This window comes from Petromyzon marinus, chromosome 2, assembly GCF_048934315.1.
Source record: "Petromyzon marinus isolate PM22_M1 ecotype Great Lakes invasive population chromosome 2, UKy_Petmar_22M1.pri1.0, whole genome shotgun sequence".
Classification (NCBI taxonomy): Eukaryota; Metazoa; Chordata; class Hyperoartia; order Petromyzontiformes; family Petromyzontidae; genus Petromyzon; species Petromyzon marinus.
In genome coordinates this window covers 4,973,850-4,994,022 of record NC_133668.1, presented here as the reverse complement: position 1 = coordinate 4,994,022, position 20,173 = coordinate 4,973,850, and the positions used below count along the sequence as shown (strand labels likewise).

General features: G+C 49.7%; 1 long non-coding RNA gene across 1 annotated transcript; it reads right to left on the bottom strand.

Annotated features, from left to right (window-relative positions):
- Positions 1-737: 737 nt before the first annotated feature.
- Positions 738-17,439, bottom strand: LOC116949245 (uncharacterized). Its single transcript, XR_004403888.2, has 4 exons — positions 15,603-17,439; positions 15,087-15,201; positions 8,905-9,098; positions 738-3,525 (listed from the first exon to the last, which is right to left on the bottom strand). It is a non-coding gene; the product is annotated as an uncharacterized LOC116949245 (long non-coding RNA).
- Positions 17,440-20,173: the final 2,734 nt, after the last annotated feature.

Sequence of the window (20,173 nt, the reverse complement as noted above, 5' to 3'; positions counted from 1 at the left end):
ACTAATGGGCCAGAGGGCAAAGTCGGCGAAAGAATTCTCGTATCACACTCACGAGCAATTCAGCTCATAGTCATTCTTTACCGAGGCTCGATACAAATGAAGTTATATTTCGTGGGATCTAAACAGTTAGCGTTGAAATTGAGAAGCTAGCTTCCGCCCAGGAGGAGGGAGGAGGAGGAGGGGGAATGCCATGAGGAGGTGCGATGATGTTTGCCGACCCGAATGACGCGTTTTTATTTTGGACGTCCGCATCGTTCCAGTCTGTTCGCCAGCATTCTTCTGGATCTGGACGGGATTCTGGGATGGTGACAGCAGCAGCGCGATCCCAGGAGGGGGGATCGAGACTTGAGTCGGCGGCGAGGAACATTGCCGAGGTTTTGGTTGATGATGGGTAGAGGTGGTTGTTTGGCCACTGATGATAGCCGTGGCCGGGGTTCGCACCCCCCGTCGCCAGGTTCAGAGCGAAGTGCACTAACCACTATGTCACTAAATGACTTTAAACAGAGATCAATTTCTCACTCGATATTTCCAGCACGCTTGGGGCAGGGACTAGCGGCGTAAGGCACTACCATTCGAGAACGACGTACGACAATATTATGCCCTATATTCCCATGATCATAGAAACGAGTTTATAAGGGCGTAGGGTACAATGAGGACAAAATAAGGCGAGTGGGGACAGCGTTGTGGACTGTACACGTTTTGCTGGCTGGCCCTGACTGCAGACATAAACGTTCAAACCTGTAAATAAGAATTTTATTTCGACTTGAAGAATCAGATGATCGATCAAGCTCATTTTCACAGATGTCCAGTAAGAGGGGGGGGGGGGGTCAGAAAGTTACAACAATAAACATGTATGAAAAATTGATTTAAAGCTTTCGTAACTGCAGGAATTCATACTCGTTGGGTCTTTTGGTAAAGTCACGTAGATTGAAAAAATAATAGATCACGACGTTTCGATCGCAACACAGGCAATCGTCTTCTACGTGACTCTACCGAAAGACCCAAAGAGTAAGGATGAATTTTTTTAGAATGCTGGCAAAAAAAATACCCGGATACGAGCCCAAAGTATTGGAAAACAAAGCAAGTCACTAAATATCAATGAAAATTAAATAAAGCATATAAGTACACATTTACACCGGTGCATGCCGGAACACCATCGATATCAGCAACACAGGAACGTGGACAAACAAAGTACTCGGCCGTGCGCATTATGCGACAACCACCACCAACAATTCCCATGACAAAGATCCCACCCCCCCCCCCCCCACTATAACCTTAGCGGACTGTTGGGGCAAGTGCTGTTAGCGAGCGATCTATGAAGGCCGGCACGGCACACGAGATGTGAGGTCGGGAGGGCAATTACATGCGTTTATGTTGAACTCCTTTCGCACCGTACGTAGCCAACCGTGTTAATCGTAGGTGGCTTTGTCTCCCCAGTGCTGACGTTTACGCACACCTAGAGCGGGTGGGTGGCCAGCACCATGGCCGGCCGTCTCGACCCAATGCGCACCGTCCACATCTTGGGCCGGTGACTCATTACGGGTTCGTGTTGCCGTTGGGGGTGAGTTCGTGCCGCCGAGTCCAAGGTGGGTCAGACCGCCTTACACTGAACTCCCGATTGCGAATTCGAATGCGTACGCATCAGCCGCTGTGCACCGGCACGCGTAGAATTAAAGTCGGGTTCACGTCTGGTGCAATAAAGGGCGCAAGTGGTGAACACGCGTAAGGGGCCGTCCATGAATGACGTCACGCACCTGGGGGGGGGGGAGGGGGTCAGACATTTGTGACGATGTGTGACGAGGGGGGGGGGGGGAGTTTGAGAAATGTGACGTCACATCAAAAGGCGCAACTTTAAATAAATATAGACAGCACGTTCTACTTAATTAAATAGACTTTTTAAGAAATGTCTTCTCCTACAACATCAGAGCGCAGCGCCACATTAAATACGCACTACAATGATAATAGTTTAAAGCGATTTGAAGCATGTTTTATTTTCAAAATAGAATTGTGGTTTGGGGTGGGGGGCAGAGCTTTGTGACGTCATATTTGAGGGCGGGGGGGCTGAATTTTTGTGACGCCGTGTGACGATGGGGGGTGGGGGGTCAAAAATCGTCCAAAATCGCGTGACGTCATTTATGAACGGCCCCTAACGGGAATGGCGCGTCATGTAGCACAGGCTTCACCATCCCCCCCCCCCCCCCCTGATCGCTCCACGTACGTAAACAAAGATCCCCCGTATAGCCCTAGCAGGAGGCTGTTGGCGCGAGTGCTATTAGCGAGCACCTATGGAGGCCATCACAGCGCACTCCACCGTACTGATGTTGAAACGCCGCGCCGGACGACGACTCGTGTAATGCTGAGTCGACCTGGGGGAGGCCCAGAAGCAGCTCAAATATTTGGCAACTCTTATTGGTCATGGGCGGGAATTGATATCGGGTGGTCGGGTTCGTCGCACGTGGCGCTCACCACTGCGGCACCGCAAAACGCACACGCAAAGATAAAGGCGCAGACAAAATATCCCCCATATAACCTGACCAGACTGTTGGGGCAAGTGCCGTAAGCAAGCACCGATAAAGGCCGGCACGGCACGTGAAGGGGGTGGGTGGCCAGCAGCACGCCTAGCCACCTTTGTCTCCCTCTCGGCGATGTTTACACACCGCACCAGATACTCATTTGAGGCTGAGTCGACCTAGTGGAGGCCCAGGACCGGCTCAGATAACCGTCACTGGTGTTGTCCGCGAGCGGGGATTGAACCCGCGTCGCCAATCGCTGCGCCACCGCTCGCCGCACGCACAAACACACACAAACACACACAAACACACACAAACACACACAAACACACACAAAGACAGAGACACAACACTCACGCGTGAAGGCGGCGTGAACGCGCGGGTGGCCCGCTGGACTCGGCGTGAGCCCTCGTGCGCGCCGTGTGCATGAATTGCTCTCGGGGTTCCGTCGGCGTGCGGTGTGGACCGCTGCGCGGTGGAATGCCATCACCGCTGTGCTGAAGTTGGCGTCTCCCTGTCGATCCCGGGTCTCGCTTCGGATTTTCTTTAAATGGACAGCGAGCCCGCCACGCGACGCTGACACTTGCGCATGCGGTTCACGCGAGTTATTGTAGCGAGGTGAGAAACCAGCCTGTTGACTGAGCCTCGAATTCGTGCTATATTATTAAAACAAGTTTTGCTGGCTGGCTGGAGGGAGAGAGGGACGGCGGCGTAGCAGCTACCGAGCGCGCAGGCGGTGCAACTGCGCCGGGTCCCACGGACCGGGAGAGGGGATACAGGCGCTGAGGGAGCAATTTGAGAGAGCCACCCCTCCACTCCCGCCCTAGCACCAGAACCCAGGGTTTTAGCTCGCCATGCCGCGGATGGCCGGAGGAGCTCATCACGGCTGAATGTGTTCTGTCTTTCGGGCAAACATCCCGTGACCTCTCGTGACCTTTTCGCGTCTGGTTTCTGCTGCAGAGAGCCGCTTCTCCCTCTGGGGGATGTCCGCTTGCATGCGGACTCGGAGAGACCTCTGCGAAGCGAGAGACACGCAGAGAGAGGCAGATAGACAAAGAGTTATCGTCTCGTTTGTCTTGTCCCACGAACATTGCCCGTCTCGTTTCCCTCCCGCAATTTGCATTCAAGACGAATACTCGGATTCTTGCGCGCACGATTCGACGCGTGTTCCGTGGGCACAAGAATTGAATATATCCGAATAGTCGATTCGACTCATTTGCACTACGGGTGGATTGGTGCGGATGGTAACAGCCATGCACAACCGGTTGCTATCGGCTTGGTGGCGGTGGGGAGATTCTGGGAAGCCCAGTACAGTCGAACAACATCCAGTGATTGTTCCACTGTGCTACGGTGCTTACACGTCTGTGCCCTCGGCTTGCACCGAACCGCGCGTTGAAGTATGGCCAAATAGTCCACATGACTCACTCGGTGTAGACGGGGAGATGCCCTAAAAAAAAGTGGATTGACAATATCTGGGCAACTCTCTCGCACTCTCTCTCTCTCTCACACTTTCTCGCTCACACTCCGACTCACACTCTCTCGCTCACGCACACTCTTTCTCATTCTATCTCTCTCACTTACACTTACTCTCACACATTCACTACTGGATAAGGGATGTATTCATCCAGAAGTGGATCGATCATTGATGATGATGATAATGATGATTATCATGACTGCTAATGATGATGATGATGATTCCATAGAAATCAGAATCAGAATATGTATTTGTATTAAACCTTTTGGAGTCCTCTGAACTAACACCGTTTTGAGACTAGTTTCAAAAGAAAGCTGTCTCTGGTGTGGACCAATTAGTTTCAAAGACAATGCATATATTTCAGAGTACGCGTTTTTTTTGCATTCTGATCACAAGTATTGTGGTTAATGCAGACATGATTCCTTGTAAAAAGGTTTCAGTTTGGTGTTTGAACATATTAACACCTGTTTTGTTGCCAGAAAAAAGGGGGAAACCTATTCTCATGTTTTGGTACTGGCAAAGGAGGGCCCCATTATGTATTTGTACTGGAGGAATCCGCTGCGCTATAAGCAAAGTAATGACATTAGTTGAGTGTAAATGGGGGATACGAACCTTCAACAGAGAGGACGATGAGGTCGGGAATTAGACCAAAGCCCTCTCATTCGATGTGTGTATCCGTGCCTGGTTGTTCTAATCGCCCTGTGCTATTAATGTGCCGGTAATTGACCAATCCGTGGTGAACAAAGGGGGTCGGGAGGGGTAAGAGGAGGGAGTAAGTGGCTGTGTCAAGAGCAACACCGAGACGGAGAGAGAGTGGCAGAGAGACAGAGAGACACAACGAGATTATAAGCTAAGCTGATTCTTCGTTAGACATCTATCCCCCCATTAAGACATGCGCCTAGAGGGAGCCGAACGCAACCAAATACCCATGACCGCTAATTGAGCACAAAAAAACAAAGACAAAGATATCCCGTGTAGCCTCACCAGACTGTTGGGGCAAGTGCTGTTAGCGACCACCTAAGGTAGCCTGCCAGTCAGAATGGTGGCGCTGTGGGCTGTCGGGGTGGGAGGTGGTGTGGAGGTGGTGTGTGCGGGGAGCGGTAGTGCAGTGGTTAGCGCGCTTCGCTGCGAACCCGGCGAACCGAGTTCGATTCCAGCTCACTGACGGCCAACACCGGTGACGATTATCTGAACCGGTCCTGGGCCTCCCAAAGGTCGACTCAGCCTCAATTTCGTATCTGGTGCGGCGTGTAAACATCGTCACTGGGCACACAAAGGCGGTCGAGCGTGGTGCTGGCCACCCACCTCCTGGTATGCCGTGCTGCCCTTCATTGGTGCTCGCGAAGAGCATTTGCTCTATACGGAGGATATTTTGTGTGTGGGGGGTGGTGGTGTGTGGGTGGGGTGAGGGTCTTTGCTGGCAGCGGATTCACTTTGAGATCAAGGCGCGTGTGTGGGGTTGACAGCATCCAGACTGCGTGCGCCAAGGACTTGAGGGTGCACACACACACACACAACATACAATAACACAGATCCTCAGCATGACCTATACACAGACTTTGTAGCAAGGGCTCTTAGCGAGGCTGGGGGAGGGCTGTGTGGTGGCCAGTATCCACGCCCGGCCGCTTTTGTCTCCCTCTTGCCATTATTTGCACACCGCACCAAGTACTTATTTGAGGCTGAGTTGACCTCGGGGAGGCCCAGGACTGGTTCAGATAGTCGTCATAATTGACCGTGAGCTGGAATCGAACCTGCGGTGGCCGGGTCCCTAACTCAACACGCTGCTGTCCGCTGCACTACCGCTCTCCAAGCGATCAGAGGAACACCGACGCACACGCGCGCAAGAAACGAAGATCACACACACCCAGGCAGATACGCACACACACACGAGCTCTCTCTCACACACACACACAGTTGTGCCACTTACGATGATTCTCAGTGACAAGCCGAGAGCAGGCACGCTAACGAGACAACATGGCAAAACACGTTCTACCCCTACGCTTTTGCATTTTTAAACAACGACTAATCACGATCGTCGGGGGTGTAGTGGGATGAGGGCGAAGGGGGGGGGGGGGGCACTTGTTAGTAACGATTTGAGTGAGAATTGCACAAGTTGACTGATGCCATTATTTTACACCACAACAAAGATCACCCCAGCAGACTGTAGGGGCAAGTGCTGTTAGCGAGCCCCTATGAAGGCCGATACAGCACACGAGGGGGTGATGTGGCCAGCACCACGCCACCGCCGCCTTTCACCCCTCGTGGCGATGTTTACACATCTCGCCAGCTACACATTTGAGGCTGAGTCGACCTAGGGGAGGCCCAGGACCGGTTAAGATTTCCGCCACCGGTGTTTGCCGGGAATCGAAGCTAACCGCTACACGACCGCACGCACGCGCTCAAGCACGGTCACATGAGGAGCAATTTCATCGTGGCTTCTAATGAGAAGCTGTCCGCTGTTACTGATGCGGGCGATATCAAAGATAACAAGAGTGCGGGTGATGCACGTGACAAAGCAATGCGCATGCGAAAGACGTTTAAATCAATTTTGTTTACCCTGAACACGCAGTAATTATGCGGTTCTCTACGTAATAACGCGTAACAACACTTTATCATCAATGCTAATCTCAAGCAAGCAATTCAATTAATTACGCGCGTTTAGTTTTTTTATTTGCATACATACACGCAAACAAAAAGATCCCCCATATAGCCTCAACATTCTTTTGGGGCAAGTGCTGTTCTCGAGCGTCTATGAAGGACGGAACGGCACACGAGGTGGTGGGTGGCCAGCACCACGCCCGACCGCCTTTGTCTCCCCAGTGGCGATGTTTTTACACACCGCACCAGGTAACCAATTGAGGCTGAGTCGACCTCGGGGAGTCCCAGGACTGGTTTAGATAATCGCAACTGGTGTTGGCCTTCAGGCGGAATCGAACTCGGGTCGCCGGGTTCGTAGCGCAGCGCGCTCATCGCGGTGATGTCACCGCAGCCCTTGTGCCAGGCTAGGTGCAATTTAAGGCCACGTGTAGTGGTGGAAGGCTCGCTGCTGGCAGGAGGTCAAGGGGCAGACCGAGGTGTAATATGCTGACTACCCTGAGATGAATGACGGATGCATGCTCCAATTCATATGACTGTGCTCCCCACTGTACCAACTCGTTGCGTTTCTGGAACGTGTGCGCGCGCACACGCACACGTATACACACTTTTCCTACACGCACACGTGTACACACATGCGCGCACACACACACGTATACACACTTTCGCACACGCACACGTTGTATAACAGGCACGCGCCTGTGTGTGCGTTTTGAATTCTACACAATAATGAGGTGGCACGGGGCGCGCAGAAAGTCCTCAAGATGATAAATACGCACCATGTGAGAGTGCGCGCGTGTGTGCGTGCGTGCATCCACCCGCTGTGTAGGCTGTGCACTGTTATACCTGTCGTGGAGAGACTTTCACTCCACACAAAGAGACAAAGATCTCCCTGTCGCCTTTAAGACCGTTGGGGCAAGTGCTGTTAGCGAGTAGCACCTATGAAGGCCGACAAGGCACACAAGTGGCTGGGTGGCCAGCACTACCCCCGGCCGCTTTTGTCTATCTAGTGGTGACATTTACACATCACGCAGGGTGCTGAATTAAGGCCTAGTTGACCTAGGGGAGGCCGAAGACGGGTTCAAATATTCGTCACTGATATTGGTCGTGAGTGGGAATGGAACTCCGGTCGCCCGGTTGTTATGGGCGAGCACACGTGGGGTGATGCTCACTCAGCACACAAATGCCAAGACATCCCGTATAGCCTTTAACAGATTGTTGGGTGTTGTTGGCCAACACCACGCCCGGCCGCCGTTGACTCCCCAGTCCTGATGTTGACCACACCGCATGAAGTACTCATTTACACCGAGGTCTTAATTTATCCCGCCATATTTCCTAGAACGACGATTGGCTGGCGTGGAGTAGGGATTCCCGGCGTAAGGCACTAGCACTACACGGCACGCGGTACGCCGATCTATAAGAATCCTACACAATTCGGAACCCTATATTCCAGTAATCACGTAAACGGCTTAACAGGGGAATCGGGTGCAGTGAGGACAAAAGAGTCGAAATGGACGCGAGGTGCGAAATCATTCCCGAGAACAGCGTTCGGGACTGGTCCATTTGGAGTGGCGCACATCGCTTTAAATCGGCCATTCCTTAAGGACTGTGTTGTGGTCCTCTAGTCCGTTGTCCACCCCCCGCACCTCCGATTAGAGCGGTCGGCTACGTACGGTGCGAACGAAGTTCAGCATACATACGTGCATGCGAACGCGGCCAATTTGAATTCGATTCCCAGCCACGGTTAACATCGGTGGCGAGTGTTGCTTTATATGAACCGGTACTGAACCTTAACAAAGCCATAAGGAATGGTGTCAAAATTGCCTTCATCCAACAGTGGATAAACAAAGGGCTCTAAATTGAGTTTAAAATGGTTGTCAGATTCAATATTTAGATCGGATGACAAATTCAAACCATACTTTCGGGGTTGTTAAAAACCAGTACTACTTTATGGAAGCTAAACACACGTACATAGGTCAAGGCAGTTAGTCAGGAACTGCTGCTTTTTTTGCATTATGCACAGAGGCCGAGTGCGTTTGGTATACGTTTACGTGGGTTATTGTTGCTGTTTGAAGCGAATGGATGCGGCCTGCATGTTTCTGTTGACAATGGCGTTTCTCTGGTCATGCATGGGTTCGACTCACTGCATTGTTCTGCAGTATCCACTGTCGCGCACAATGCATAACAGTCACGTGGCGCAGTGTAGGTCGTCCTGCCTTGACCCTCTGCGCTTCAATTAACTTTCCTTATCTTATTTACTTCACCTTTTGTTTTAAGTCGCACGGGTTTTTTTTTTTAGGAAGGCTCTAACTTTTAACATCTCACCGTTGGTGATTTGTGTGTAAGCACTGCCCAAGTTCTGGCCTCCGTTTTGCTGCTGTTGTTCTTGCTCTGGTGAGTTTGTGCGTTCCCCTCCACCCTGCAGTGTCCTGTAACTGCCGCCACTGCCGACGGTCTTGGCCCGTGGTCGTCCTCGCAGCAGAGATTTACTCGGCTCAGTCAGTGGGGGGTCTCACCAGCTGCAAAAACAAAGGCGGAGTCTGGAACAACAGCGAGGCGCGGAGAGCTACTGTGTTTGCCAAGAGCGCGTTTAACGCGAGGTATTTGTTGATTCGAACCGCACACAGGGGCACGGAACAATAGCAACGCATCCGCGCTCATCTTTATTTATTGATCATAAATCAGCAGGTGCCGTGAGCGGGTTAAAGTCGCGGCTTCGGTGAACTTAATTACCGGGTGGAACGACTCGGCGCTGGGGCTCCTCGAGTAGCAGACCGAGTGCAGTCCGTCCGCAATCCTGAGTTTCCGCACCAATGTTGTGTTGAAGCAAGCAAAACTCTGCACCGGTGTCGACATCCTGGGTCTCACCAGCAGAGGCAGCCTTGCTCAAAACAAACGCTGCTGCGATGTTACCAGATACATGTATGTTGGACTTCTTTCGCACCGTACGTAGCCAACCGTGCCAATCGGAGGTGCAATTTTATTGGCAAGAACGCTCCGCGCTACGCATGGGACCCCGTTCATTGTGCCTTACCACTGGAACGTTATGGGTACCAGAGAAAATGAGAATAACATAATAAAATATCAGGCATGCATTCGAAAGTCGAACTGTGTCACCACGTACGAAAATATATTTTAGGATATCTGGCTTTACAGACCGATGTTATCCAGCAGCAACTGTTTAAGTAATAACAGACTGGTGCGTGTCTAAGGAAGATGTACATCGAAACTGGCGATAGATCTTGAAGGCATCTTATTATGATGCAAATGCCTTCGTCGAGAAGGTAAGTCAACTGAAACGTCGAGATTTTCCCTTCCTATCAGCAATGCTGGAAACCCTGAGATAGTATTTAAACCCCCAGGTTGCAGCCGTTAAATACTCTACACTGCTGTCGTCCTTCCTGTGTGGAGTCTGGGAGACCCGTCCCACCACTCACGTACATTTACCAAAAACAACGATTGCTTCATCACCCCTCTTTATAATAACGATCATGAAAGACGTTGGATGTCTTGCGATGATTTTGTTTGTTTGTGAGGATCTCTGAGTGGTTATCACTGAGCGTGTGTTGCGTCACTCCCCCCCCTCCCCACCCCCACCTCTGTTTGCCATCACCCACGCAGCCTGAAACGCTCCTCAATGCTCACGACGCGAATTCTCGCAAAAAAACATCGCCGTGTGGCGGCTGCTGCTTGTGACCCAGCGATGTGGAGGCAGCAGCGAGGGTTGCTGGATCACGGCACACTGATGTTGTGGGACTCCCCTTCTTCCCGTGGGCCTCGAGGAGGTGTCATAAACCCTGAGCTCGCCAGGAGAAGGCGGTACAACTAGTGTGGACTCATCGCCATCTGTTACCATCTGCACGGGGATTGAGTGTTGCTCCCTCGCACGAGGCGTGGGTTTTCTCCGGGTGCTCCGATCTCCTCCCACACGTGAATAATAAAAAAAATAATCAACATTCATCGCCATTAGCATACATATTATGCTTATTGTTAACATTATCATCATCATATTCTTATCATTGTTATAATTATCATCATAATTATTATTGTATCATAATTATCATCATTATTAGTATTATAACTACCATAATCATTATTGTCATCATTGTTATTCGTATTATTATTCGTATCATCACTATCATGCTTGTCATTATTAAAATCATTATAATCGTAATTATCATAATTATTATTCGTATTATTAACATTATTATCATCTTCTTGGTTCTTTCGGTAAAGTCACGTTGAAGGGAAACAATAAAATAATGAAATATATATAAAACAATTAAATTCTCACGACGTTTCGACTGCAATACAAGCAGTCATCATCAGGTGATGAGTTTTCATCAGGTGATGATTGCTTGTGTTGCAGTCGAAACGTCGTGATAATTTTATTGTTTTATATATATTTTATTATTTTATTGTTTCCCTTCAACGTGACTTCACCGAAAGAACCAAGAATATGAATCACTGCAGTCACGAAAGCTTTAAATCAAAATTTTTATCATCATACTGATTATGATCATAATTATTATTACTGTATGAAAATTGTCAACATCATCATTATTATCATGACTTAATATTATTATTTCACGCTCTAGACGAAGGAGGCATATAATAACTCGCCTCCTATCCTCGCCCCTATCCTAAAGAATCAGAAACGCCATCTGGAAGCTCTCCTCGCTACCAGCCTTGATAACAGAGCGAGGTCAGACTTGCTGGGGCAACGCCAAAGCCCCCCCCCCCCCCCTCCCAATCCAATTGAATTAGAGCAGGTTTAAGAGGCTTACTTCTTCTGTTATTATTTTCTGTGTAGAAAACCCCTTTACAAAACTTGGGCTACAAAAACCCTCTGGGATGGGGCGGGGGGTATTGAGGGGAGGCAATCGCTGGATCCCACTTCAACAAAGCCGTCTATTTATTCACGAAGCTCACGTGGCACCGTGCGGAGTAAATCGCCCCATATATATAAGACTAAAGAACACGGGATGGCTTTTTAAAATCAATAGCAGCGTGCGTACATACACACACGCACGCACATACAGACAGACTGTACGTGTGTGTGTGTGTGAGCGAGGGCTCGTGGGGGAGCCGTAGTGTAGCGGTTTGCGCGCTGCGCTCTGAACCCGGCGACCCGAGTTCGATGTCCATTCACGGCGAACAGGAGTGGCGGTTATCTCAACCGGCCCTGAGCCTCCCCGAAGTCGATTGAACCTCAAGTGAGTACCTGGTGCGATGTGTAAAAATCGCCACAGAGGGAGACAAAGGCGGCCGGGCGTGGTGCTGTCCAACCCACCAACCCCGTTTGCCACACTGCCGGTCTTCATAGGTGCTCGCTAACAGCATTTGCCCCAAAGGTTTGTTGAGGCTATCGGGGGATATTTGTCTTTGTGTGTGTGTCTATGTGCATTGTGTGTAAGTCATCTCGTTCGCATATGCGCGCTCGTATGCATACCCAGACACGCACGCCCAGTGATTCATAATGGCTGTCACATTGGCAAACTTCGAACCCCCACGTGGGCCATAAAGAGTAGCTTTTGTGGGAGGGATGAGGTATCCGTAGGATTCTGTGTGCGCATATGAACAGTGTGTGTGCGTCTGTGTGTGTGTGCGTCTGTGGGGAGCGATAGTGTAGCGGTTAGCGCTACGAACCTGACGACCCGGGTTCGATTCCCGCTCACGGTCAACACCAATGACGATTATCTGAACCGGTCCCGGGCCACCCCTAGGTCGACTCAGCCTCAAATGAGTACCTGGTGCGATGTGTAAACATCGCCACTGGGGAGACAAAGGCGGTCGGGCGTGGTGCTGGCCATCCACCCCCTCGTGTACCGTTCCGGCCATCATAGGTGCTCGCTAACAGCACTTGCCCCTACAGTCTGTTAAGGCTATATGGGGGATCTTTGTGTGCGTCTATGGGGAGCGATAGTGTAGCGGTTAGCACGCTGCGCTACGAACCTGACGACCCGGGTTCGATTCCCGCTCACGACCAACACCAATGACGATTATCTGAACCGATCCTGGGCTTCCCGTAGGTCGACTCAGCCTCAAATGAGTACCTGGTGCGATGTGTGAATATCACTACTTGAGAGACATCACTCTTCTACCGCCTCTCATCTCACTCTACTCCGCTCCACGCACTCTCCAACCTAGATTTGAAGCTTTCGTGACTGCAAGGATCCATACTCTTTCGTTCTATTCGGTAATGTCACGTAAAAGTATAAAAAAAAATAAAAAATCATCAGGTGAAGGGACCAGACTGTCTCGAGGACAGCGCTGGAGTGAACACAGCCAAGCTCAGACCGCGACCTTTAAGCTGTGCGAGAGGAAGCAGAGCGCCTTGACAAAGGAATTAGCATAACAATTCGCATTTAATTGGCGGACTCAGCATGATGAACGGTGTAGAGAGGGGGAACATGTGCAGACTGGCGAGGGGGGGAGGGGGAGCTTACATATTGATGGTGTGCAAAGGGAATTTAAGTAGCTACGAAAGTTTGGGATACCACTACTGGAAAAAATATAGTGTATCATTTACAATTTGTTTAATGTTTGGTTCGATTTAGAACATCTTTCCAATGGTTGCTTAATTTGAAACCATCTTCTCGGTTGAAATTGTGTCTGTGTTTGTAAATCTGAATTGCCTCGTGAACAAATCTCTGATAAAAACCCGTGGGTTTGCAAAGAACCTTGGTATCGGAGAAAATTATATCGTGATCACCCACAGCGTTGTAACAGTGATCAGAAACCCCGCCATCAAATTCACCATGGAAGTGGAGAAAGATGGCAAGCTGCCATTCTTGGATGTTCTGTTTGAGAGGAGACCTGATGGCTCATTGGGACATTCTGTCTACAGGAAACCCACCCACACAGATTTCTACTTGAAACCTGATTCCCACCACCACCCGACGCAAAATAATTATCTCATCAAAACGTTATACCACAGGGCTCATTGCATTTCGGACCAACACCACCTGACCAGTGAATTAAAACAAGTGCATCTGGCCCTCAAAAGGAATGGATACTCTGACCGTACCATCCGCCAAGCTGTTTCTCCCTCCATACAGAAACAACCACTTGATACTCCGATCAAAACCATCACACTGCCATATATAGCAGGCGTTACTAAAAAGATCTCCAAAATTCTAAACAAACACAAGATCCTGGTCCGGTTCAATACAGTACACAAAATCCGTGACCTGATCCCTTCCGTGAAGGATGTCGTTCCTGACTTACAGTACCCCGGAGTTTACAGAGTGATCTGCACCTGTGGTGACTGCTATATCGGGGAGACGAAACGACATGTCTCTGACCGAATTCGCGAGCACAAATCAGATTTGAAACACGGCAGAACGAATTCTTCTGCCGTAGCTGATCACTCTTACAACGCTGTGGGTGATCACGATATAATTTTCTCCGATAGCAAGGTTCTTTGCAAACCCACGGGGTTTTTATCAGAGATTTGTTCACGAGGCAATTCAGATTTACAAACACAGACACAATTTCAACCGAGAAGATGGTTTCAAATTAAGCAACCATTGGAAAGATGTTCTAAATCGAACCAAACATTAAACTAATTTTCAATGGAACAGTATACTTTTTTCAAGTAGTGGTATCCCAAACGTTCGCAGCTGCTTAAATTCCCTTTTCACACCATCAATATGTAAACTCCCCCTCCTCGCCTGTCTGCACATGTTCCCCCTCTCTACACCGTTCATCATGCTAAGTCCGCCAATTAAATGCTATTTTTATGCCAATTCCTTTGCCAAGGAGCTCTGCTTCCTCTCACACAGCTTAAAGGTCGTGGTCTGAGCTTGGATGTGTTCACTCCAGCGCTGTCCTCGAGACAGTCTGGTCCCTTCACCTGGTGAAGGCCATTTGTGTTGTGGCCGAAACGTCGTATTTTTATTTTTTTATTTTTGTTGTTTTATACTTTTACGTGACTTTACCGAATAGAACCAAAGAGTATACTCTCCAACCTCCTCATCTCGTTCTACTCCCCTCTCTGCACTCGCCTACCTCTCATCTCACTCTACTCCCCTCCACGCACTCTCCTACGTCATCTCATTATATTCCCCTCCACGCACTCTCCTACCTCTACCCTCTCATCTCACTCTACTCCCCTCCACGCACTCTCCTACCTCTACCCTCTCATCTCACTCTACTCCCCTCCACACACTCTCCTACCTCTGCCCTCTCATCTCAGTCTACTCCCCTGCTCGCACTCTCCTACCTCTCCCCTCTCATCTCACTCTACTCCCCTCAACGCACTCTCCTGCCTCTCCCCTCTCATCTCACTCTACTCCCCTCCAAGCACTCTCCTACCTCTCCCTCTCATTTCCCTCTATTCCCCTCCACACACTCTCCTACCTCTACCCTCCCATCTCACTCTACTCCCCTCCATCCACTCTCTACTCCACTCACCTCACTCTACTCCCCTCTCATCTCACTCATCTCACTCTACTCCACTCACCTCACTCTACTCCCCTCCACGCACTCTCTACTCTACTCACCAAGGCTTTCTATCAAAGCCCTCGGAGGTCGCTCATTCTCCTCTGCTGCGCCAGTGACGTTGACAATTGAAATGACGAGAATAGACATCAGTAGACAGCGAGTATCAGGCACACCCTGGGGGAGGGGGGGGAGTTTCAATTAATCGATACATTGATTTAATTTTAAGGCGTCTCAGAAACTTTGAACTGGCAACACTGCGACATGGGTTCGAATCCAGGTGTCAGCTTACTTTGTTTTACGCGCAGTTCTCGGGTTACGGACCTAATTCGTCCCTGAGACCCGTTCGTAAGTGGACCGGTTCGTAAGTCGGAACACAATGCACTGTATTTACATGCCTTATTCGGTCAGTGTTATGAAATGTGTCACAGTTCAACAAATATGGAAGCATTGATAAGCTCATGAAATAAGAATAAATATTGTACTTTTGCATGTAACACTGTAAGAAAAATTCTGTATAGAAAATACAACGTAAAATAAAGAAACATAGATAAAAAAAGGGTTTTATTTTCACTTACCTTGACCCCTGATGACACTCAGATTGCAAAGACAAAGATCTCCCGTATAGCTTTAACAGACTGCAGAAGCAAGTGGCGTTCGCGAGCCACACTTAGGAAGAAGGCCGGTACGGCGCACAAGAGCGTGGGTGGCCAACACCACGCCCGGCCGCCTTTGTCTCCCCAGTGGTTATGTTTACACACCACACCAGGTACTGGTGTTGGCCCTGAGCAAGAATAGAACTCCGGTTGCCGCTTTCATAGCCCAGCGCTCTAAACGGTACACTACCGCTCCCCACTAACTCCCTTTCACACACACACACGTCCGCGTGCCCAAATGCACGCACTCACTCCCAGCGCGAGGCCCCCTCACCTCGCGGATAATCTCTCCTCTGAACAAAATAGTTCCGCAGTTCAGTTTGCAATTCTGAGTTCGCATTTTGTCAATGCTATTTTGTTTATATTTCATGGCAGCTGGTTCGTAAATACGGACGTTCGTAAGTCGGGCGTTCGTAAGTCGAGGACTGTCTGCAATACCCCAGCACCTACGAGAATCAACAATCCATCTCGGTGCTGCCCACGAGCTGATCTCTTTGCTCCATCTCCTGGATGAATGTCCTCTCGGGCGCGTTCCCTCGCTTGGCTGCTACTCCATCGTTAGTCTCGACCACCGACCCTCATCCTGCATGCGCGAGTCCACTTTGTGAAGCAACAGCCAATAGCGCCACCTCTACTGGATGTCTGTGAAAAATAGCTTCACAGCTCTTGGGATTCCTCTGGTCTAAATAAAGATTTTTTTTTCTGATGCCGACGTGTGTTCTATAACCACTCTGCTCCACCTGCTCCCTCTCCCGGGTGGTTACAAGCAGGCTCACATCTCCACGCTCATAATTTACATTTGTAAGTCGCATTTCATCCATATATCCCAATGGGCACTTTACAGCTTATTTGACAATAAACCCCATCCGCGCAGTTAATTAATTTTGCCCCTCTAAGTGGCCACGTGATAGTCCTCGACTAGGCCTGCATAATCAGAAACAAAAATGCACATACATTAATATTCATGCAAACTAGGTTCCGGTCATAGTTTTAATTTTTCCCGCTTTCTACCGACTCGAGCGTCAGGCCCTACATCAAAATCTTGACTCATCCTGGAGGAATCTGATCAGCTATGAAGATATTTTTCAGGCTCTTCCAGCAAACAATAAAAAACGATAGCAGTGAAAAGTAGAAGGAGCAAGCAAGTCAATAAACATACAAATGAGCTATAGATGTAAACATTGCATTATTACACAAATTCCTGCCGATGTTTTAGCAGCTTGGGCAAAGCAACATGAGGCAAGTTACTTGGTTCACCAGAGATAGGGATCGTCAATTTTTTTGCGATGAACACAAATCTCAAATCGACGCAGCAGAGATTCGGCCCTCGAAACTGCAACTGGTGACTATTTTTTTTTTTTACCAGGTAAGGCCCACTAAGTTCTGTAGCTCTATTCCAGAAACGACCTGGCCACAAAAGATAGCATAACGAAGTTGCTTATCATCACGTGGAAATGTAGAGGAGCCAAATGCTCTCAAAGCGCGATGTTCATTCTAAATGTGGAGGGGGGAAAAAACCGGAGGACCTGGAGAAAATTCCACGCGACCACGGGAAGAGAGAGAGAGACATGCAAACTCTAAATATACAGCAGCAGGCGTCATGGTTGGGGTCGAACCCACGACCTCCAGTATACCAGGCTAAATATTTAACATCTCGCCATCGTGGTAGAGTGAAGCCAACCATTTTCCCAACAGAAGAACATCCGTGGGTTCCCACATTCCCACGTTTGTTTCGGTATTTTGTTTTTGTCGAGCTGTGAGTCTGGGCTCGGGCTACGTCCGTGCAAAGATTGCGGATCTCTAGCCCTTCTAGAACATCATTGGATTTCACATCACGCCAGCCAGTAACGATCGTCTATATGTATTAGATACAAATGTCACGTTAAATTGTCCCCATGATCCGTGAACGAGCGGTGGGCGTTCCTGAGCCGATGCTGGAAATGCCACGTTTACATTGGTGGGGGTAGGGGTGTGCTAGAGATCGGGCACTCGGGGTAGAGGGGCGGGGAACGGGGGCGGTGGAGGCAGTTTCCTCCCGAAGCGACACAACCACGCTGTGACTTGCCAAGAAGCGGTGCCTATTTTACCGACCCCGGAGGGATGATGAGCTCATCTGAGCGGCAATTGACCTTGCACTGTGCTTGAACTCGTGCGTGTTTCATTGCTCGTAGCCATGAACTTGTAAATCGATCTAGCGAGTCATACGAGCAATGTTCTGTCTGTGTGTGTGGTCGACACTGAACGCGCACCGGAGATTGCACCGATAACCGTGTCAATCGGTGTTAGCGAGCACCTATTGTAAGGCTATTGGACTTCTATGAACACTACTGGACATCTATGAAAAAGAGCTTCATAGCTCATGGCATTCCTCCAATATAAAGAAAGATTATGATTTTGAAGGCCAACATTATGTAACAAAAAATTCAGTCAGCATGGCACACTACAGAAGGGTGTGGTGAAATCACTCACACACGGACGCCTTTGTCTCTCCGTGTGCTAACGTTAACACATCGCACGAGAATAGCTTGTCTTCCGTCAAATGCTGCTGCTGCGTTGGCAGAAGTGCACAACACAGCCAACAATGCCACTCAACACGTTCGACAATAACACCACGTGGCATTTTAAAAATGAAAACAAAACATAGCGGGCGACGTTTCGGAGCAATGCCTCTTGTGTCATGGCACAAGGACCATTGCCCATAACGTCATCCGCAATAGATAGGCCCGCATGTATTTAATTATTTCGAGATCGCAGGCGTGTTATTATTTACGAATATGTCGAGTCGCTTTTCGTGACCGGGAGTCGAACGCAGACGCGTGGGCTTCCTGGCGGTGGCGCGGTGCTGCTCCACCAAACCCTCCTCCATCACACACGCAGCTCGCGTAACTCACGTCCGAGATCATCTCAACATCTACACCGCGAATGACAAAACAAACAAACTTATCCGCAGACTAAACTCGCCCTTTGAATCGACTCGAACGAAGCTAGACAAAGATAAATACCCCCCCCCCCCCCCCCCGTCTAGCCTTAACTGCCTGTTGCGGCAAGTGCTGTTCGCGAGCACCTATGAAGCCGACACGGCCCACGAGGACGTGGGTGGCCAGCACCACGCCGGGCAGCCTTTGTCTCCCAAGTACTGACGCTTACACACCGCATTAGGTACTCATTTGAGACTGAGTCACCCGAGGAGAAGCCCAGGTCCCGTTCAAATATTCGTTAGCAGTGTTGGCCGTAAGCATGGCATCGAACTCGAGTCGCCCGGGTTCAAAGTGCCACGCGCTAACTGCTACATTGTCGTTCCCCACATTCATCACAACACACAATCACAAATACTCACACATCCACCCAAACACACACAGGGACACATACTCACACAGTCACACAAACACACACACACACAGTGACACATACTCACACAGTCACCCAAACACACACAGGGACACATACTCACACAGTCACCCAAACACACACAGTGACACATACTCACACAGCCACCCAAACACACAGTGACACATACCCACACAGTCACCCATACACACACAGGGACACATACTCACACAGCCACCCAAACACACAGTGACACATACTCACACACCCACCCAAACACACACAGTGACACATACTCACACATCCACCCAAACACACACAGTCACCCAAACTGAATCCACTATTCCCCCTATGCCACCCGCTCAGCCACCCACTTCGCATCCCCACATCTCTACCCCAACCATATCCCCAAGCACCCTCATCCATCCCATACAAGCCCCACCCCCTCCCCCGCATTCCAGCCCCTCTCCCCGGCCACCCCCCCTGACCCCACTCTCTGCAGCTCTGTCTGTCTCCTCGCATTACTCGACTCTGCCGTCCCACGCCGGGCCCTTGCGAACCACGAATGCATCAAGCTGCGGTTTTTGTCCAAATTTTTGCATTGGATATGTATTATATCTCCAGCAAAAAAGAGGCGCTCGTTTGTCATGCGAGGCCTCTTAGCATGCGAGCGCGCAGGCACGGGATCGGATGCGGAGGCATGTAGGCAGACGGGAGACAGCGCTGTCTGTTTACCGTCTTATATACGACGCTCACTTAGCGCGGGTAGTTACTCGTCGTGGTTTATTAATAATCGCGGACGTAGCTGATGTATCAAGGCATCCAACAGACAACATTGTCACCATCCACTCCTGACACGCTCGACTCTGCTCACGGCATCGCCGCTGTGCGCGAGGGGTGGACGTCGTCACAATCATCGTCGTCGTCGTTGTCGTCATCGTCCATATCACCAATTCCATCATCGTTTTCATTACGATCATTCTCAACATTCTTATCATCATCATCATCATCGTGAAAATCACCACCACCATCACCGCCGCCGTCATCATGGTCGTCCACATCATCATCATCCTCATTCGATAAAATGATCTCAGTGTGTTGTTCTGCAATTTAATTTTGCATGCGCTCCTCCGGCGTTATTGTCGGCAACATCATAAATAATCGTC